The sequence below is a fragment of the Topomyia yanbarensis genome, chromosome 3, assembly GCF_030247195.1.
Source record: "Topomyia yanbarensis strain Yona2022 chromosome 3, ASM3024719v1, whole genome shotgun sequence".
NCBI lineage: Eukaryota > Metazoa > Arthropoda > Insecta > Diptera > Culicidae > Topomyia > Topomyia yanbarensis.
Window position 1 is genome coordinate 231,368,181 of NC_080672.1, and position 23,267 is coordinate 231,391,447.

At 41.8% G+C, this 23,267-nt stretch overlaps 2 protein-coding genes across 4 annotated transcripts in view; both read left to right on the forward strand.

Annotated features, from left to right (window-relative positions):
* Positions 1–23,267, forward strand: part of LOC131688993 (cytokine receptor-like) — an 860,358-nt gene that overhangs the window by 46,857 nt on the left and 790,234 nt on the right. The window lies entirely within an intron of this gene.
* LOC131688994 (uncharacterized) overlaps positions 2,460–23,267 on the forward strand; it is a 39,271-nt gene continuing 18,463 nt past the window's right edge. Inside the window, exon 1 of the mRNA XM_058973711.1 lies at positions 2,460–3,389. The gene's annotated coding sequence lies outside the window, so the exon portion shown is untranslated. The remainder of the gene's footprint in view (positions 3,390–23,267) is intronic.

Consider the following 23,267-nt stretch of genomic DNA (forward strand, 5'->3'; position numbering starts at 1 on the left):
AAGGGGTCGCTCCTAAAGACGTTACTGTAAAACCGCTAATAAAATATTAAGACTTTTGATAGGAGATATCCATTGACTTCTGTACATATTTAAATGTTAACATTGTTGCAGATTAAGAAAAAATTGCAACCTACTTGAACTTCCAAGACGAAGCTATCCTGAGTTTCTTTGATGGAGGGCTTCCAGTTACCCTTTACGCGATAATTAGTTTGGATAATCACTGGCAACAGCATACAAAGTAAAAAATCTTTTTTGTGTCCGTCTGCCGCAGTTTTGTATTCCTCGAATAATGATAAATACGCCTTGTCCTTCGATACTGCAGATTGAACCAATTTTTCCAACTTTTGGTGCAGTAATGGAAATCGAGCATAAAAATTACTGGTTGCTCCGGGGTGCATCTTTTCAAAATCTAACTGGATCTGTGGGGTATACAAGGTTAAGGTTAAATTATACATCATCTGAGCCAAGAATTGTTTACAAGAAATTCTGCCTTTGGATCCTTTAATATTGGGTAGAGATTAAATATCCCTGCGAGGTGTTTTTCGTTCTCTATATCCATTTTTCGCAACTCGTAGCATTCTTCCCATTTCTGACGTACCATGTCGATGGGCGATCTTCCATACTTAAGCCAATCCCTCGCGCTTAACTGCTCTTCACCTATAAAATAAATGGTTTTTAGTTATTTTTGTTCATGTTAAAAAACATTGCATTCCTGGTAAGACAAAAAATATAACAAATATACACTTTTTAATGACTCTACGCGTATTTTCTTAATTTGAAGCTCATTTTTCATTTTCTGAATCAGGATGACGGTTTTTGCAGCAGCGAAATACACTACCAGTATTGAGATAGCAGATTTCAACACACGATGGATAATTCTATTTTGGCGTAGGTTCTTAGTTTTAAAAGTTGGATTTTTCTGAAGAAGAAAACACTACAAAAGTTAAGGGCATGTTCAGGAGCGTTTTATTTTGTATAGAAGTTTCAAAGTAGAACTGGAACTGAAACATTCACATCCCCAGCAAAACATTTTGTTTTATAATTTTGAACAGTTTCGTTTTAAAATTTAAAACTGTTATACGACGCCGTTCTATTTGTTGCTGATTTTAAAACACGTTTAGAACTGTGTTTTAAATACGTGCAAAGTTTTCAGCACAGACACTTAGACCCGATAGACTAGGGAAAAATAAATTTGAATGCAGTGACGCTGAAAGCACGGCGTAACATGGATTTTAAACTGAATAGACCATCCGCTACAACTGCTGCTGGGGACAGCAAGCCCTAGTTTTAAAATTTTCAGTTTTATATAATAGAACTGTCAAAATTTGAATCTAAAACTGAAACACTCCTGAACAAGCTCTAATATTGCAACAAATAAACCACCGATTGTAATGACACCGACGCCAATCTCATTATACATTAAATTTATAAACCATTTTTAATCATATTTGTGTTATTTTCTACTAGTTGCTTCATTTAATGGAAAGCTCGTAAAGAACGAAAAACAGAATTTTCAATTAAAAAAATTAATTAGGTTTGTTTTGATAGGTAATTTTAGCTGTTTGATTTCACTTGTAGAATTTATGAACAGTGAAAATACTCTCATCTATAATAGAAGCTAACATTGATGACGTTGACGAAAAGAGTTTATAACTACTAGAGGGAGCAAAGCGCTACTGCCTCCATGTATTCACGGACTATAACATGGGGTCTCGCTCTAGCATATTGTATCCCATTACTTTGACATGTGTGTACCCGGGGCAATATGTGTCAAACTAATCGGCCTAGCCAGCCCCCTGTCAAGGACGACGTCTCTGTACAGCCAGCATCACTGCCATGAAAGGCAAAACATTGATTTTGAACCGAATGATTAGAAGCTGTATTTAGTTACAAAATGTCGATTTTCTGAATGATATGATATTAAATCATCCCACAAGATGCAAAACGTCGTGTGATATGCTTGAATATCGAGCATAGTGCCGAACATAATTCTTTGTTTGGGGCTTTATAGCTATAACGCCCCATATATGTAGGTCGCTGTCAAACTTCATATGATGGTATAGGGTTGCCAGGGAGCTGGGCCTAGCATATGTAAAAGCGAGATGATAAATTATCAGTTTTAACCAGCTCCCTGGCAACCCTATACCATCATATGAAGTTTGACAGCGACCTACATATATGGGGCGTTATAGCTATAAAGCCCCAAACAAAGAATTATGTTCGGCACTATGCTCGATATTCAAGCATATCACACAACGTTTTGCATCTTGTGGGATGATTTAATATCATATCATTCAGAATATCGACATTTTGTAACTAAATACAGCTTCTAATCATTCGGTTTAAAATCAATGTTTTGCCTTTCATGGCAGTGATGCTGACTGTACAGAGACGTCGTCCTTGACAGGGGGCTGGTTTTAACAGCGACATGCGACCTCTAGTAGTTAAAACAGAGGGGGAACAACTTGACAGCTCCTATACAAATCGTTGAAACCACTTTATTTGGGTCTGTGGGTCTAAAATGGCGGATCAATTTTTATTCAAGAACAATTTCTAAAAAAAGCGTAAACTTGTTCACAGTGAAAATTGTCTTGTTCAATTTTTTTTAATTTCGATAATTCATTTTTGAAGACTTTTTGGGCGTTTGGTGTTGTTTTGTTATAAAAATGCATCTTTGTTCCGATGCATTATTTTTAAATGATTCATGATTTTTTGGAATCATCAGCATACAAAGAAGCGGCGCTTATACTAGTTAGTGAGCACCTTTATTTAGTCTTAAGATGTTAGGTAGTAATATTTGTATTGCAATGTAAAAGACACACACAATGATACTGGACTGTTTTGCTCCCTCTCCGATAAAAAATGAACTGTCATCACTTCTGAATTTCGTGGAAACCTTTGCACCGTACATGTCGCAGCACCTATCAGTTAGATGCTCTACCTTCAGAAATAAACAGTCGAAGTCAAACCTTTGTTAAATGCGAAGTGAAAAATGATAATCACATAGCTAAATGTATTTAAAGATTAACGACAAACTTTCGAGAATTGTCATATGCGAAAGATATTTCAAGGGCAATGGGAGAGGAAAAAGTTCACACTAGAAATGAAATCAAATCATGCATTTTATATTTTACATTCGGCACAATCTGTAATCCTTAAATTGTTTGTATTTATCTTAAATTATTACGCTGTTTTGAAATGATCATCTTGATTATCTCTTCCGAATGTAAATAAAGAAAACAAGTTCGTAAAAGACGTCACGAAATTATTTTCTCGCATAGAAATTTACAGTATCGCAATTAGTGGACGGCGTTCTATGGTGGCGACATCATTCGAAACACGGTGGTTTCAAGCAACTTAGGCTAAACGTCAAGTTGCGGGAGGGTTGAGTTAAAATCTCTTTTCGTTGATGTAAACAGGGATGCCAGATTTGGAGATTGGCTTTATTTTGAAGTCATTTGAAATGTTGTGAAGAAGTGTTTTTCATTTTGAAGACAAATTTGTTCGGATATCTGACTGATTTCTGGCAAAGTTCTGGTTAAAAATCAATAACTGATTCAGAATCCTAGCCGTCGAAGACAAGAGAAGACATTTTTTATAAAATGTGAAGACATTTGAAAAAGATACCTGGTATCCCAGGATGTAAATATCTTAGATGCAAATAACAACAAAGCAGTTTTGCGCAAGGATTTATTTTGGACGTTCCAGGTATGTTTTTATAATGTCTCCCAATTTTATAGAAAAACCTGAACAAACATGTCAAATGGTCCTAAGCGCAAATTAGAGACTTTACACTAAGAAACAAAAATATGCATAGTTAGAATACTTTCTATTCCCTTCTCTTTTATTATGTTGTGATTTTTATGCATTTTTTAGCCTAAACTTGTAACCATTCAATGAGTGGATAGACCGAATATGTCCAATGCATCAAATTTACAGTAGAAGAAACAAGACGCAAATAGAAAAGTATGCTATCGATACATAAATAAATATTGAAAATAGATTCTTGCATGAATTAAAAAAAAATCTATTGTAAAACACCCATTTTACAATAGTTTTCTCTAATACAAGTATATGAATCCTATCCTAAAGCCTCAAACCAACATAAAAACTGTCGTTGGATTGAATATTTTTGTTGGCTGGTTCAATATATCCATTGGCATTACTTCATCATGTTATTGTGAAATGGATGAAAAGTACCCATTATTAGAAACAAAAAAGTATCCATTTTTTGACAGCTCGAATAACTTCCGAAAATGAAATGTACACTGAGAAACAAAAATATGCATGGTTTCTATTCCCGTATATTTTATTCTGCTGTGATTTTTATGCATTTTCTAGCATATACTTCTAGTAAGCATTCAATGAGTAAATACACCAAATATGTCCAATGCATAAAGTTTACAACATAATGAACGAGAGGCAGATAGAAAAGTATGCTATTTGCGGTCTAAAGCTGGATGTAGACCGCAAGATGGCACGAAAGTCAATTTCATAAATTCAGTCAAAATTATAATCAAATGTTATTTCTTATAATGAAAAGGAATATTGATGAAGAAAATATGTTTCCTACCTCTGAAAAATATCTTGATGGTAAATTTCTTGATACATCACTAAGGGGCCATGCATAAATGACGTAGCATTTTGGGGGGTAGGGAGGGTATACCAAATTTGTGACGAAGTGTGACGAGGGGGAGGGTAGGGTCAGAAGTTGTGCGACGTAGCATTAAGTTTAAAACCCATTGTTCAGAGAAAACAATTTAATGATCATCCATTCCCAAGAGAAATAAATTTAAATTCAAACAAGTTACTTTTGATGCAGTTTTGTCATGAGGTAAATTTTACGATTCGCGGAATTGCAAGTTCGCGAAAATACAAACAGATTTTGTAAGCGGGTTTAACTTGCTACATTAGTTAGCTAATGTTGCTAATTAGTAGACTTAGTTTGAAAGCTGAATTAAATTTTCACTTCGGATTCACCCAAACAAAATTTAGTAATTTAGATGAACGTATGCTTCTTACAATCATTGGCGGCTGCACGATTGTGAACTGAGAGAACTTCTCTTCATGCTCCCTTTGACTTATAAAATTCAAAACAAAACTATCAACACTATATTTGTTATGAAATGGGCTTATTTTGCACGCAATTTGCTGTTATAATGAAAATGTTGATAAAAGTCGTAAAACATTTTGAAAGGACATGTATTTAAAATAATTGAAAAACATATGCAATTTTTTTTTCATCTCCCGGGCGCTTTGCATGGGACGAGGGGGAGGGGGTAGGTAAATGCTACGTTATTTGCGAGGGGGAGGTTAGAATTTTGTGACCAAATGCTACGTGGGGGGAGGGAGGGGTCAAAAATCGCCGAAAAAAAGCTACGTCATTTGTGTACGGCCCCTAAGAATTCGTTCTTCCGGTTTCAGTTTATACTAAAATGAAGTTCAAAGATTGAAATCTCGATAAAGAACACGAAAATCATTTGATTAAAGAGTGCAGGTATTGAAAGTCGAAGTTATCCACTGATAAATCAAAGTTCTGGCACAGAGAACATACATATAAGCTAGAACAAACTTTCCCAAAAAACCTGTGCAAACATTTAAATGAATATACGATGAAAATCACCATCGCATACAGGTTCGCATGCGTGAATCACCATTGTATCCAAGTTTGCCCACAAGTCCCGTATAGTGATTTCTGGCCGATCGAAGCGTCGGCTAGTGTCAAGTTGCTACTTGCTGTTGTCATTTCAAAGCGACAGTTTTATTTCTTACACAAGTTGAAAATTTTACTTGTTTGTCAGTTCTCAGTGGTTCTGGGTAAACATTTTCCGTATCTAAAACGACCAACCTAACCTCAATAATACAAAAATAATTCCGGATCTCAATAATTCGCAATAAAATATTGAGTTCGACTGAATGTTATGGTGTCAAACGAAAGAACGAGTGTTTTCTTATCACCTGTAGTTAAACTTTTTGTGAAACTATTTAATGATTATCAAAGCAATTAAAATAGAACAACCATCCTACATAATCAATGCAAGAAAATACTTTCGTCATCATTTGACTGGTACCAATAATGAAATAGTTGGCGCGTCGAACGAATAAGTTTCTCGTTTGAGAGCCAATCGATGCATAAATATAATGTTCTGCGTGTAAGCATCATCGCTGACGCCACCCATCTATATAAGGCATTTTCTCTGGTCTTTATAGTTGCCCATGTATTTGGCAGCACTTTTCAAAGATCACGAGTGCAGCCCACTGTCAAGATCATAGCTGTCATAAAAATCAAACCAATAATCAAATGGAAAGTTTGAGTTAACTTTCGAGTATTATATTCTGTCGTGCAGTGTCAGCTTTCATAATTGTAGGCAATAAATGTTTCTGCAACATGCAAAACATCGTTTGCTTTGGTCGAAGACAAATAACTTTATAGCTTTAAAGCACCATATATGCAGGTCGCTGTCAAGCAGCAAACATGTCAGCCGGTTGGGACCACCCCCACCCACTTTAGTAATGTTTTGACATTTCCATCCAATTTTTAGTATGCATTAGATAACATTGAGAAAGCACCGAAAAAAGATGGTGGAAGCGTGCTTGTAAAGCGGAAAAGCTTTTTTCGCTGTGAAAATTTGCTGCTATTTTTGACGGATATTGTGTTTTCCTTTAAAAATATTTGGAAACTGATATGGAAAGTTGTCTGCTGTAGTGAAGAGTGAAATTAACTGATAAAACTGGCTATCGAAGCCATTTTCTGTGATTGCAAAATTCATTTCGATCTCCGCCTGGTCGAGGAAATTCAAAGATGGACGACAAGCGAGGCGGCAAAAAGAAAGATAAACGATTCGATTACTGAGGATGATTGTTGTTTGACGTCCTAGTCTGACATATTTTTGCTTATGTGGAACGGAATAAGCAGATCAAAGTAGAACTATAAATTAGTGGACAAGCGAGTGAAAAACGTCCTACGAGTGCAAATTCGTCCAAGTGATAAAAACAAGAAATAATTCCGCGATCGAAAATAAAAACCGGACAGTGGGCTTATCACCTGTTTAAACACTAGCGGCTACGACTGGCCACGAGCGCGAAATAAGGAAAAACCATTCACGTAGGGCCGTGCATTAGGTCGAAAAAAGTGCGTACAACTCTCGTCGCGAACTAGTCGGACTCGAATCGTCGGTCGAACGTCCGGGTTAAATCGACAGTGCATTGAACCACGTAAAAAATTCGGTTCCGAAACCATATCGCGGAGAATGCGGTCGTATAAGAAGTGCGGTTAACCTTCGTACACACGGAAATTACCGAGAACCGCCCTTCAGCGTCGGTCGTAAAAGAAGGGTCCGGGCGTAAACCTACACTGAAAAAAAAAAAAAATAAATAAATAAATAAATAAAGTTGTGCGCCCGACTCGAACATGGCGGTAACGAGCGCGGAGGCCGCCGAAAGGATCAAACGAATAGTAGAGAGCAGGAAAAGCACCAGCGGCCGTGTCACCAGGCAACAAGCGAAAAAGAAAGGAACAAACAACATCTCGGAATAAGAGGATAGGCAAACTAAAACGATGATCCTAGAGATGATTGACACGGAGAAGAACTACCCAAGCCACCCGACTCTTCTGGGGAAGATTTTGAAAGAGAAAGGTTTTGCCAAATTCTCAGAAATTACCAAACTGGGGAAGTTCCGATTCAAAGTCGATACCGAGTTCGAAACAGAACTAAGACGCATAAAGCTGACAGAAGCCAACTTGAGACCGTATGATCCCAAAAACAAAAACAACACCATAATATTCATCAGGGGGGTCCCCACAAACTTCGAGGAAGAGGAAATCTTACAGAACACAGAAGCAGAGCAGCGGATAATGAAGATTCAGCGAATCAAGAGGCGAGGCAGCAACGAAGAACTACAGGACACCATGAACATCAAGAGGACCGTCGAAGGAACACAAGTTCCAAAATCCATCAAGATTTTCGGCTGCAACTTCAGACCCGAGCTGTACATCTTCCCAATACGCCAATGCAAAAACTGTTGGAGATTCGGTCATGGAGCCAAGTTCTGCACAGGCCGAGCAAGATGTGCCACCTGCGGAGGCAAGCACCCAACCGGGGATTGCAGCACAGAAGCCAAATGCCCGAACTGCAAGCTCCAACACGAAGCAAAGGACCCAAAGTGCCCGGAGAGACAAAGACACATTCAAATACGGAAAACTATGAGAGAGAGACAAATACCGTTCGTCCAGGCCGAAACATATTTCCCGAAGCTGCAAAATCGCTTCAACCTCCTGGCGGAGATGGGGGACGAAGAAGATGAAGGCTCATTCCCAAGGCTCGGGGCAAACGACCACATAAGACCCCCCAGAGGATACGGATCCCAACGCAGGCAGGCGAACTCAAAATCCAGGGAAACAAGCCGCGAAAGACTGGATCCAAACACCTGGAGAATCCCGGCCCCGAGACAACCACATGGCACCCAGCACAACTTGCATGAGATGCCAAGAGAATCCATTCCGAGCAACCGAATTTGAACGGTTCATAGCATGGCTGCGAGAAGAATTCCTCGCAGAAACGAGATCCAAACGCTGGGTAAGCGATCTCAAAAGCCTTCAGCAAAAGATTGCGCTAAGGATACAACAGGTGGAATCGGAATTAGACAGGGATCATCTATTGGTCGAGATAGGCCAAGATATACAAGCAATAATTGAAGGGCATCCGCACCCCGAAGAAGAACCTACGAGAACCAACACAGACCGCTACAGTGGCGTGTAAAAAGCTAAAAATCCTGCAGCATAACGTCCAAAGCCTTCGCCCTGTCGAAACACGCGAAGAGCTCAACCACTTCCTCAGGGAAAACTCAGTAACCGTGGCACTGCTGCAGGAAATTTGGCTGAAAAAGGAAGAACCGTTCAGATTGGCACACTTCAGACTGGTATCCGCCAGACGAAATCAAGGCTACGGGGGAGTAGGCATCCTGGTGCACGAGACTCTAGACTACGAAACGATTCAGTTCGAGAACGTCTTGCCTATTGAAGCGGTAGGGATCAAACTTACAAAAGGTTTTTCCCCACTCACTTTGATCTCAGTGTACATCCCGCCGGGACTAAACCTCTGCGGAGAAACAAGAAAGAATTTTCTGGAATTTTTCGATACGCTCGAAAACACTCCAGGAGAAATCCTCATCGGGGGCGACTTCAATAGTCATCACCAAAGCTGGGACCCTAGTTCGTCGAATTGCCCCAAAGAAAACCTGCTCAATAGTGTCCTGGAATCCTCCAAATTCGTACTACTCAACGATGGCACGCCAACGTGCATGTCCACTGTCAACAGGAATAGCACAGCAATTGACCTCACACTAGCTACAGGAGGCTTGGCATCAAAAACATCCTGGGAAGTGATCCCACAGGAATTCGGGAGCAATCACCTGTCAATCGCACTAGAAATAGGGAGCGAGATACCGTTAGTTCCAGGAACAGTGAAACGGGTGAACAAAAACAAAGCAGCGGACCTGATCAATCAGCTAAAACCGCAATATATCCACAACCCAGCGGAAATGCAAACAATCTTCGAAGAGAGCATCAATAAAGCCAGTTTCGTTGTCAAGGACAAAAAGGGGAACTTCCTCAAGCGCTGGTGGTCAGAGGAAATAAACCAGGCCTATCAGTCCAAGCGAGAAATGTTGCGAAACTATAACCGACACAAAACCATGGCAAACCACATTAGGCTGCAAAAAGCAAGAGCAATACTAAAGAGACTCATCAGAAGGGCAAAGCGAGCTTACTGTCAGGAACTCTCCGAGGCCGTCGACGAAAATACCTCCCCAAGGCAGCTATGGAACATCATCAAGGGCCTGGACACAGCGCTTACACAACCAGTAAATAGGAAACCGGAAACAACGCTGGAGGAAGCAGAACAGTTTCTAACACACTACTACGATGGTAAACTCAGAGCGGTCCGGAAACCAACATCAGAGACCCCCATCGTCTGGAACGGATACGAAATGGCACTACAAGTCGAGGAAATACTAGGCGCACTACAAATAAAGAAGGCTCACTCGGCTCCAGGAGAAGACGGAATGTCCTACGGCATCCTCAAAAAACTTAGACCAGACATGCTGCTAAAGGTATGCGAGATGCTAAACGAAGTCTTTGTTTCCGAAGATATTCCCGACAGATGGAGAACCACCCAGATAAAACCAATCCCCAAAAATAAGGGCGATCCGCTAAGCCCCGGATCTAGCCGGCCCATCGCCCTCATGAATGTCAACCTCAAGCTCATCAACTCGGTGATCAACAGCAGACTGAATGAGATAGCAGAAATAGGAAACCTGCACCCCGCTCTCTCGTTCGGCTTCCGAAAACACTGCTCAGCTCAGAGCTGCGTCAACTACGTCATCAACAAAGTAAAAGACGCCCAACTAGAAAAGAAGCACACCATCGCAGTTTTCCTAGATCTCTCGCAGGCCTTCGACTGCGTCAACCTTCAAAAGCTCCTTGATACCCTGAAATCCCTGAAGATTCCAAACAAGCTAATTTCCTGGCTTCATACCTACCTCAACGATCGACGAGTCATCCTCAAGACACATGAAGGAGTCGCCTTCAGAGAGATCAGCGAAGGTCTTCCCCAAGGATGCCCACTATCCCCAATACTCTTCAATTTCTATACCTCTAATCTGCATCAGATCATTCTCGATGGATGCGAACTCGTCCAGTTTGCTGACGACTTTGCCGTGGTGGTGATTGGTACTAGCCTGGAAGAAGCAACTGAAAAAGCCAACAACTACCTGATCCAGCTCCAAGTAGGTCTCGAGAAGCTAGAACTAAGAATCAACGTTTCCAAAAGTGCAGCAGTGGCCTTCACGAGAAAAGACACCAGTGGAGTGAAAATCAAAATAGGTCAGGAAAGCGTAGACCTCAACAACACCCATCGCTACTTGGGATTCACAGTCGACCGAACCTGTACGCACAGAAAGCACATCGAAGACATCCGGGACAAAGCTGCTGCGAAACTAAATATAATTAAAATGCTCGGGAAGCGAAGCAGCTGCGCCAACCCTAACACGCTCGTCAAGGTCGGAAACGCCATCATTCGCAGCCGCTTAGAGTACGGTGCTCAAATCTACGGGAACGCGGCAAAAACGAACTTACAAAAACTCCAAACCGTGCACAACTCGTACCTACGCAGTGCGATGCGGTACCTAAAAACTACTCCAATCCACGTGATCCATGCGGAAACCGGACAGATGCCGCTGCACATCAGAAGAGAGCAACTGACCCTGAAAGAGCTACTGAAAAGCACGTACCATAGCAACCAGTTATATCCGTTCATAGACAGAGCAACGAGAAACGATTCGAGAAATGACTCCTACTGGTCAGAAACCGCCGCCAAATTCAACTTCATTGTGCATCAACTGAACCCAAAAGACAGGACAATGCCCTACTTCAACAGAAGAAAATTTTCCGATTTCAGAACTGACAACTACATCAAAGAGCACATGCTTGAACCCCAGAACAAGAAGGAAGACTACAGCAAACAATCCTGGCAACAAAAATTTTTGGAAATGAAGGACCTGCACTACCGCGACTTCCATCACATTTACACAGACGCATCTAAAACAGCAGCAGGCTTGGCACTTGCAGTCTTCGACCACACAGACCAACAAGTCCTCACCCAGAAAATCAACCCCAGCTACACCATCACGAACGCCGAGCTTTTGGCGATCCTCTCAGCAATCCAACTCATAAAGGAAAAACAATACAGGAAAGCAGTGATTTTCACGGACTCGAGGGGAGCTTGCCAGATTATCAGCAACAAGAAAAAGCAGGGCGACAACTTCTTGGCGTGCAAAATTGCTAAATCCCTAAAGGAAGACGCAAACCGCAGCATCAAAATCCAATGGGTCCCGAGTCACCAAGGTATCCCTGGAAACGAAAGGGCCGACGAAGAGGCAGAACGAGCCACCCACGGACCTCAAACAACTTTCAACTCCCTAACGCTTTCTGATGCCATAATGCTTGGGAAAGCTGAAACCTGGGACGACTGGACAACGGAGTACAAACAAATGTCGGAAGAAAAAGGTATATGGCACCGGGAATTTATGCAAACGCCAGGCGAAAAAATTTGGTTTCACGATCTAAACCTTAGCACAGAGGAAAAAATAATCATCGGCCGCATCCGCACAGGCCACACCAACACCAAGGACAGATGGCACCAGTGGGGATGGGAAACAAACGACAATTGTGACCTATGTGACGAAAAAGAAGATTTGCAACACCTACTCTACTACTGTACCAAATACAATAACGAGAGGTCTGAACACCACGTACTGGAATACTGCAAACCACTAACGAAAATCCTAAAAGAAAACAACGAGGCGGAATTGAAACAAATTGTAGCATTCATCAAAAAAACCAAAATAGAAATATAACGTCGAAACGACCACGTAACACCTAGCAATCCAAACCCACGAACAAGACAACCCCGGTGGCGAGATGGACCGTGAGCGGTCTTAGCCGTCCGCAAGTGACACAACAAAGAAAAAAAAACATTGAGAAAGTATCTTCAAGAATCAAAATGTATTAACAAATAAATCACTGTTTTTCATAAGCCAATTAGCGCTTGAAGCATCTTGTATCATCTGTAAATTCATTTATATATATTTTTTATTCGGACTTGTACCACGTAAGTAGTTCATTTGCCAGACGTGATTTCACCATTTGTTATGCTGATGGACTGATCGTTTATATTTAATTTTCAGTGCGTTATCATGGCAAGCATACTAATGAGAATCAGATTCTGAACTTCAAACTCTAAATAACCCACTTTCCAGCCATATGATACGAGGTAAGATGTTGATGTCAAAATATTTCCTATCTGTTCGAGCTCTGGTGAGGGAAGTAAATTGTTTGATACGCTATGATTCGTTTGCGATTAACCCCTTGGCTACACTACATCAGTTACCCAGAAAAAAAACTACCGTGGTGTCCCCTCCAATGGTTTGTCGAAGGCTGATGCTGCCTGAAAGAGCATATGTAGTGAGGTTACACAAATTCTGCCCCTAGGGCTACAGACCACTGTACTCTCTTTTGAATGGCAGACCGTTCACTGACACGCCACTGATTTAACCCAACCCAGTGGCGTAGCCAAGGGTTTAGCTCCATTATATTATATTATATACCAAAGTTTGTGAGACTATATTTATGGGAATCATTTGAACAGATTGTATAACTGCGTAAATTTAGTGAATAATATATAAATTGATTTACCTGTGATTGGTGCCGAATTTGGTGCAGAGGTAGTTTTCTTCTCTTTCGTCCTTTTCATCCCCAAGGCTTGAAGCGCTGGGCCCTTTCTTTTTAATAATTTTCCGCTCGCAGCAACTCTATTACCTTCTGTTGTGGTAAAACCAGTTCTGTAGTATATTTCCTGTAATTCAAAGAAAATCAAGCGTTATTTTTTCAAAAGCAAACGTACATCAGAAGGTGTAAGTTTTTTACTAACGTGCTTTTCTGTTGGGAATGTGGTAACTATCTTCTGGCTTATGAACTCGTTGAATTTCGCATTCATTTCAATGCCATCAACGGCTGCATCCATTAGAATCATCTTCACCATGTCATTGCGCAATGAATTCGTAAGAGAGCCGTGTTCCTCATAAAACTTGACAATGGCTTTACCGTCTGATCTGTTGCATAAATACTCGGAAAAGTTTTTAAACTAAAATAGAACCAGCATTATTAAATATTTGTCAATTAGGATTGCAGAAATACCTTTTTGGCATTTGGTGTTGAAAGTTCCTTGACTTTCTCCGTAGGCTTTGGTGTATCAACCTGTTTCGTATTACCTGGGTCGTTGAACAAGGTTTTCTTAAAGCAGAATAATGTCGTAATCGCTATTACCGTATATATTTTATTCTTTTTAATTTAATTTTAATGAGCTGCACATATTAGTCGCTGGCTAGACTACGAATATATCGTAGGCTATTTTTTCAGCAAATGAAGATGCCTAAATACTTTGAAAAGTCGACAAGTTTTCGTTTATGAACTTATTAGTAGATTAATAAGAATTGTTTCAGACAATGAATTAATCAACACTAAAATAATCGTGAAATTAGATCTGTTTGATACGCGGAACGAATTAAATGAAGAGGTTGAATGTTGTAGTTCTACTGAATAATACATAAATAAAGCTATTTTGGATTCATGATGCTGCTTTGCTCATTTTGTTGTATAGAAATTTTAAAAACATCTTACCAAATTGCTCAGCAATTTTCCGAATAAAATACGATCACGCGCCACCTTGCAAAATAATTTCAAGTCGCTTTCCTGTAGCTCACTAAACTCCTTGGAGTTAGTGATACCGTGGTCCGTTACTATTATGCTGGCGTAATTATCGAGACCAGCCCGAAATAGTATCGATTCCAAATCCAGTTCTGGAACCTCTTGGTCCAGAAGCGGGTTGTATGATTTCTGTTCTTCTGTGATCTGAGCTGCCACTACCGGTAATACAGGTACAATATTGGGGTTGAGAGTAATGTATTCAAGCTGCACGTCGGGTTCCATTTTCCTAGAAAAACATTTTTCAGGATCCTAACATAATTCACTAGCTTGCACTTGAATTGTTTCCGGGATCTGTATTGAGAGCCGGATAACGTACGTTCAAGCCGCAAAAATAGCACAAACCGAGGATAGTGTCTCCTCTTTACAAATATCGTCACAAATATAGCATCAAGTGCTAGTTCTATTGTTTGAATTTCGCAAGTGCCAATTGAAAATGAGAAGAAAACACTTACCAGCAGTAGAATAAATGGTCTGCGAACGAACCGAGCACTGTACAGTCAAAGAACCGATCACAAATAATGGTTTTAGACACGAAATCGGAGGAATTTTATCATTAAAATAAAAAAAATTCGAAAATTTATCACCGCTTCTCCGCTCGCAACTGATGCTAAACTTCTATGAACACGTTTTGACAGGTACGCGTAACGCAGGTAGCGATCATGATCTGAGCTCATGGGAGCGGTTATTGTAGTTCATGGCATTAGTCATTTTACTCATGAAAACATGAATCATTCTCATGATTAGGGAAAATGAATTTTTTTATTTTTCATGATTTTTTATTCATGAAAACGGATAAGGATTTGTTTCCGTGTGTAAACAATCTTCTTAGTACATATTCTGGGATACCTTCCTGTTGGTATGAAGTTTTTACTGGTTCACCCACTGTTGCAGAAGACCTGCTTAACCAAATATTTCTTGAGAAATTTAGACTTCTCTATCGTTCAGAATTACTTGAATACTTCACTTCGTTACATACCATGAAGCATGGTTGAAGTCTTCTACGTCCAAGTTTTGTAATGCATTGCCACACAGGAAAAATTGGTAGAATATCCACGCCACAATTTTCGAAGAAGTGTTTAGCCCTCATATTCTGCCTATCACTATAATTCGGAATAATAGATACCTTCAATGACTTCGTTCCTTAATGATGCTTCGAATTTTACACAAACACTAACACATTTGAAGTTTTTATTTTATTATTATTTTATTAGTGTACGAGCAGAATGTTTGTCTCACTATCGAATCCATTTCGTCGTTTCTTAAGATTGTATTTTGCATTTCTTTTATATGTAGCTGATGGCAATCGAGTATTAGACGTTTTGGAAACGGTGTGAACAGAGCTTGCCGATTAGCCAAGCTTTTTAGAACTATTCCAATGAGATATCTTTTGATTTCCGTTTGGACCGCACATATTATTTCTAATTCGCATTTCTTTCGACCCATTTTTGAAAGCGCATTTAACATGTCAACGAATTATGTATTTTTGGATAAAAAAGACATACGTCCATATTTGTAAAAAAATTCATTTTTGGTTGAATATATCAAGAGATCTATGTGTTTTTAGGTTTCCATATTTTGTCGCGAACAAACTTTACATTGCAAATTGACCTAAGAATGGGTTACGACCACCTTCAAGGGTGTTTGGAATATAATGGAGTATGTTAAAACGGTTCCTACTTAACCCTCCGAAAGTCGCACATGACACTGAATGAGCAGCCGCAGTTGCCCAAAGACAATTCGCTAGCTTTTCAGAGCAGCGTGCTCTCAGTGCACCAGCGCGACTGCCTGAAGATTAACGGAAGAACCCAGACTCATCACCATTTCCACACAGACTAAAATACATAACACTATGAGGAAATTCATCCCCAAAATGTCAATCCGCTTATTTTTCCAGAACACTAGCTCCTCCTTTTATACACGGTCCCATACACTCATTTGCTTGTCGGTCATCCCTCGAGCTTGGTAACAATTTTTCAGATTTGGAAATATTTAAATTACATGACAGTTAAAAGACCACAAGTGGTTTAATTGAAATGGAAGATACAAAAAGTTTAAAACTAACTAAAAATGAAAAAATGGTGTAAGCTCAAACGATAGACATTGAAAAATGTTAATTTAATTTGATTTGTTTGAGCACTCTGGAAAATTTATAAAAAGGTCTGGAAAAACCTGGAAAATCAGGGAATTTCATTTTCAGAAATGAGTCGACACCCTGAATGGTGTCGGTCGTCTGCAATGTAGTTTTTTTCATAAAACGTTTATTTGACACGGCATTTGCAAAAGCTTTTTTACGCCGGGTTTTTTTTACATAACCTGCTACAAAGGTTCTTAAGACTGAATATTTTAGGGATCTCCAGAGAGCGCTGGTGATCCGGAATTCCACGAATTTCCTCTTGCATGGACGTGTCGAAAAATAAAGTGGAATCGGGAGTATCTAGTATATTAACACATGTCAGAACATAACTAGAAGGCGTTATTTCTTGTGACATGTGATTGAAGTACACTGTCATGAATCTGGTTTGGGATTGAAACTCGACAAGTCTTTCGAAATTTTCAATTACAAGTGGATTCATAACCTCACATCGTATAAGTAAACGAGAGGAGAGATCCCAGAATCGATCTTTTAAGGGAAGAACTCCCGCTAGAACTTCAAGACTCATCGTATGTGTCGATTGCATGGAACCTAAGGCGATTCGTAAACAACGATACTGTATTCGTTCCAATTTAATAATGTGAGTGTTTGCAGCTGAGCGGAAACAGAAGCACCCATATTCCATTACTGAAAGTATCGTTGTTTGATACAATCTTATCACGTCACTTGGATGAGCACCCCACCAAGATCCGGTTATTGTTCGGAGAAAATTTATCCTTTGTTGGCACTTCTTTATCAGATACCTAATGTGGCCTCCCCATGTACCTTTAGAGTCGAACCAAATTCCGAGATATTTAAAGGTCATGACTTGGGCTATCGTTCTACCAACCAACTGAAACTGAAGCTGAGCTGGATCACGCTTCCTTGAAAAAACAACCAACTCTGTTTTCTCCGTAGAGAAATCGATGCCTAACTTCAAAGCCCAACTTGATAAATTATCCAAACTATCTTGCAGTGGTTGTTGTAAATTTATGGCTTTTGGTCCTGAAACAGAAACCACGCCATCATCTGCAAGTTGCCTTAGAGTGCATGGGCTGACAATACAATTATCAATGTCATTCACGTAAAAATTGTAGAGAAGGGGGCTTAAGCAAGAACCTTGTGGGAGGCCCATGTAACTTATTCTGAATGTTGCCAAATCGCCATATGAAAAATGCATGTGCTTTTCTGACAATAAGTTGTATAAATAATTATTTAATATTGGTGAAAGACCATATTGATGTAGTTTCTCTGAGAGAACGTCAATGGAAACAGAGTCGAATGCTCCTTTTATGTCTAAGAACACAGACGCCATTTGTTCTTTTTTTGCGTAAGCTAGTTGGATTTCTGACGAAAGTAGCGCCAGACAATCATTCGTTCCCTTTCCCCTCCGAAAACCAAACTGGGTATGTGATAGTAAGCCGTTCGCCTCAACCCAATTGTCGAGACGTCGTAGGATAATTTTTTCCAACAATTTCCTGATGCAGGATAGCATTGCAATCGGTCGATACGAGTTATGGTCGGAGGCTGGTTTTCCCGGTTTTGGAATAGCGATAACTCTCACTTGTCTCCAGTCGTGCGGGACTATGTTCTGCTCAAGAAGCTTATTGAATAAATTGAACAAGCGTCTTTTTGCTAGGTCAGGCAGATTCTTCACCAAGTTGAATTTAATTCTGTCTGGACCCGGAGCATTATTGTTGCATGAGAGGAGTGCAATTGAAAATTCCATCATTGTCAAAGGCGAATCTATGGAATCGTTACTTGTGGGAGCATCGCGAATGATTTTCTGCGCAGGAGCAGAATCTGGACAAACTTTCTTGGCAAAATTAAATATCCAGCGATTCGAAAAATCTTCGCTTTCATTAGTTACGTTTCGATTCCTCATTCTTCTGGCTGTGTTCCAAAGAGTACTCATTGATGTTTCTCTTGACAAGCCATCAACGAAACGTCTCCAATAACTAGACTTTTTGGCACGACGGAGACTGTCAAATTTGTTTTGTAAAATCGAATAATTTTCAAAGTTTGCACGTGTACACCCTTTCCGTTTCATAATTTCTTTGTAAGCAACTTGTTTAGCTTCATATGCATCCGAGCACTCTTTGTCCCACCAGGGATTAGGAGGCCGGCTGTTCATTATCATGCCAGGATTGCATTTCGTTTGGGTTTGTTCTGCTGCTTCAATAATCAAACCCGCTAGAAATTCATATTCTTCGGTAGGTGGTAGCTCTTCCGTCGAAACAAGAGAAGTGGAAATTAAAGATTGGTATTTTTTCCAATCAATATTTCGTGTCAAGTCATAAGGGACATTGATTGAATTCGTGAGGCCTAAGTTACTGTTAATTGAAATAACGACTGGCAAATGATCGCTACCGTGAGGATCAGGTACAACCTTCCACGTGCAATCTAACCGAAGTGATGTCGAGCATAGAGATAGATCTAATGCACTTGGTCGTGCGGGTGGTCTGGGAATGCGTGTTGCTTCGCCTGTATTTAAAACTGTCATATTGAGCTCGTCACAAACATTGTATATCAAAGAGGATCGATTATCATTGAAGAGGGAACCCCACAATACTCCGTGCGAGTTGAAGTCTCCCAGTATCAGCCGCGGAGCAGCCATGGATTCCACTACCTCAAAAATCTGACGTTGTCCAATTTGAGCTTTGGGAGGTATATATATATATATATGGTTATCGGATCGTTTAGAAACGCGGTAGAAGTATTCGGTTGGGTTTGATTTAGTAAACTAACGATTTATTGCTACTGCCTACGGGCTTATATACAAAAGTCAAGAATCGAGAAAACAAGAAAAAATATTTTACACAGGGCAAAGGTATAGGGAATTTAAACAAATGATTTTTTTGATTTCGGTCTGTGCATCGAGCACAACAGACCAATAAACGATCACCACACAATGCATCTCGGTGGCTTCAGATCGCGCATCGAGTACGGCTGATAAAGATCGATCACTCGATCGATAGCCGCTGCCTGTGCATCGAGCACGACAGATGGAGAACGATCACTGCGATGAAGCCTCGTTGATATTGCAGGTGGGTTGCGAGGGTGATGATCGTTGAGGTGCTACAGTACCCCCTTTTTAGAGAGCGCGACGATTAGTGATATCGAAGTGGAATCATCACTCGTCGTCCTGATCGAGTGAATCTCGCCGGTTGGGGCTCCGATGTTGTTGCAGCTGGACGATCGCTAACGGGTGCTGATGGCTGGTGATCGTCGAGTATGTAAGCTGGTTTCAGTCTGTCGATTGAAATGTTGACGCTCCGACCATTGATGTTGACTCGGTAGTGCTTGTCGTTTCGGCTAAGCACCTGGTATGGACCGTCGTAGGGTGGTGATAATGATGGCCTTATGGAGTCGTTGCGTACAAACACGTTTGTGCACGTTTTGAGGTTGGGGTGCACAAACACATTACCTTTTCCATGCCATGCCGTGTCAGGTGGTCGCAGCATACGCATGGCATCTCGAAGTTCATTTGCGAATTCCGATTGAGTGTTGTTGCTGGGATTTTCGTGGAAGAACTCCGACGGTATGCGAAGTGTTGTTCCATACACCATCTCTGCTGGCGAAGCACGTATGTCACCTTTGTAGACGGTACGCAATCCGAGTAGAATCATGGGAAGATGTTCGGTCCAACGGTCCGGGTTGTGGCAAAGGATGGCTGCCTTGAGAGTTCGGTGCCATCGCTCGATGATACCATTTGACTGGGGATGATAGGGCGTAGTCCGTAGATGGCTTATTCCGAACGTTCGAACCAATTCTGTGAAGAGTGCCGACATAAACTGGCGTCCCTGGTCCGTGGTGATGTGTGTAGGTACACCAAAGCGGGATATCCAGCCTGAGACAAGGGCTTGAGCGATAGTAGGCGCTGTCATGTCCGGCACAGGTAGCGCTTCAGGCCAACGAGAAAACCTGTCGATGATGGTGAGACAGTATCGATTCCCGTTGCTTGGTGGAAAAGGACCTACGATGTCAATGTTGATATGACGAAATCTTTCCTCAGGTGCAGTGTACCGGCGGAGGGGTGATTGGGTATGCCGGTTCACCTTTGAGCGCTGGCACTGTACACACCTTCTTGCGTAAGCGATGCTATCCTTCCGTATGTTTGACCAAACGAATCTCTGCGTCATCAGTTTGGCTGTAGCACGGGTACCAGGATGAGAAAGTCCGTGTGTGGCTTGAAGAAACTGGTCACGAAATCTTTTCGTGATGAAGGGCCTAATGCGATCATCCGAGCAGTCGCAATACAACTGATTTGAACTGCCTGGAACAGTAAACTGTTTGAGGTTTAATGACGATTTTAATTTACCTTCCAGAATTGTTCGCAGTTCATCATCTGTTTGTTGGTCGGCGGCGAGAGCTTCAAAATTCACCGACGGCACTGCGTGCACAGCTGCGATGCGAGAGAGTAGGTCTGCGACTGCGTTCTCTTTCCCGTTCACATGTCGGATGTCGGTTGTTATTTGTCCGATGTAGTCTAGATGACGGGCTTGACGACTGGTGGCTCTTTCAGGATTCTGCTGGAATGCATACACGATCGGCTTGTGGTCGGTGTATATGTGGCAACTTCGACCTTCCAGCATATACTTGAAATGTCTTACTGCCAGGTAGATTGCGGTTAGTTCTCGATCATACGTGCTGTATTTCAGTTGGGCCTTGTCGAACTTTTTGGAAAAGAAGCCCAATGGTTGCACGTTACCATCGACAACTTGGTGTAAAACAGCTCCGGCTGCTATGCTGGATGCGTCCACCCACAAAGATAGTTCGGCGTCCTTCGCGGGGTGTGCGAGCAGCGCTGCTTGAGCGAGTTGTGTTTTGCACTGCTCAAATGCTGTCGTGGCCTCCTCTGTCCACACTAGTTGAGACCGATCGTTGCGCTTGTTCCCCGGAGTCATCTTGAGAAGTGGTATTTGAGCCACGATGGCGTTCGGGATGAACCTTCGGTAGAAGTTGATTGTGGCGAGAAAACTTTTTAGCTCCCTCACTGTTGTCGGGCGTTTGTAGTTGCTGACTGCTTCAACACGTTCGGGCAATGGGCGAATTCCATTGGCCGAGACTGAGTGGCCAACGAAAATTATATCCTTCTTCCCGAACTCACATTTTGCAACATTGATTGCTAAGTTGTGATCTTGTAGACGGGTAAACAACTGCCGAAGATGCTCACGATGTTCCTCTGCTGACGATGATGCGATGAAAATATCATCAATATATGGGAACACGAAGTCCAATCCTCGTAGTACCTCGTGTATGAGCCGTTGGAAGGTTTGAGCGGCATTCCGAAGTCCGAACGTCATGTATGTGAATTCGAACAGTCCAAACGGCGTGGTGATCGCAGTCTTCGGGATGTCGTCTTGATGTATGGGGACTTGATGAAATGCCTTCTGCAAGTCAACCTTGGAAAAAATGGTTTTTCCTTGCAGAATGGTAGTAAAGTCCTGCAGGTATGGTAGTGGGTACCGATCGGGGATGGTTTGAGCGTTCAGCGCACGATAATCTCCACACGGGCGCCAGGTTCCATCCGCTTTTTTCACCATGTGAAGTGGGCTGGCCCAGCTGCTGGACGAGGGGCGGCATATTCCCAGTTGCATCAAGTGTTCGAACTCTGTGCGCGCTGCTGCTAGTTTGTCTGATGAAAGACGTCTCGGCCGGGCGTATGATGGCTGACCGGTGGTTTCGATGCGATGCACTGTTGATGATGCACTCACTGTACCGGGTGCTGCTAGTTTGGTGATGGATGGGAATTCTGCCAGCAGCTCGGCGTAGGGGCATGACGTGCTGAATGTTTTTATAGAGTACTCACTCGTCCGTGTCAAAACTGCCATCGCTTCCAGCTTCGTGGTGTTGTCGATGAGACGATGACGTTTCAAATCAATCAGCAGGTCGTAGTGGCAAATGAAATCTGCACCGATGATCCCTGATGACACGTCTGCGATGAGGAATGTCCACAGAAATTCACGCCGGAGGCCAAGACTAACCTTCAGCATAACTTCTCCGTACACTTTAATCGGTGTTCCGTTAGCGGCGAACAATTTAAATGACGTTGGTTTCATCCGGGTTGATTTGAGATCTCTCGGGATGACGGACACATCCGCACCGGTGTCGATGAGGAATTTCATGTTGGTAATTGTGTCCGAGATCTTAAGGCGAAATAGTGTGGCTGTGTCGGAAAGTTCGCCAATTTCCAACGCAGGATCAACTGGACGACGTCATTGTTGGTTGCTGGGCTTGGTTGCTAGTCCGAAGGAACACGGTTTACGGCACCGTCGTGCTTCCCCTCCGTACTTAGAGTGGTACCAGCAGACGTCATAGGACGGTTCATTATCACGAAATTTACTCACTTTGCTTCGGCTGCGGGAACGTGATCGCTCCCGTGGGTTTTCTGATCATCCTGGTCAGTTGAGCGATTTCCCGCTGGAGCGTTTCAATTCTGTCAGGAGGCGATTCTGTTGTAACTTTAGCGGTCGCTGCTGGTGTGCTCGGTGCGCTCGCACCGATGGTGTTGATGCTACGAAGGCCCATGGATTCCACGATGGCATCTGCGATGGTAGCTTTTTCTGTCGGGTCCCCTTTGGAGGCAATCACGGCAGCTTGGGCATGCGGTGGAAGTCTGGAGGCCCACAGGTCGAGCAGCACGGGTTCACAAAACGAATTTCCAGCCACTCTCCTCATTTCGTTGAAAAGTTGGCTCGGTTTCATGTCACCAAGCGGCATATCAGACAATACGAGCTGCAAACGTTTCTGCTGACTGTCGGCGAAGTGTTCAATCAGCTTCATCTTGATATACACGTACTTGTTGGCAGG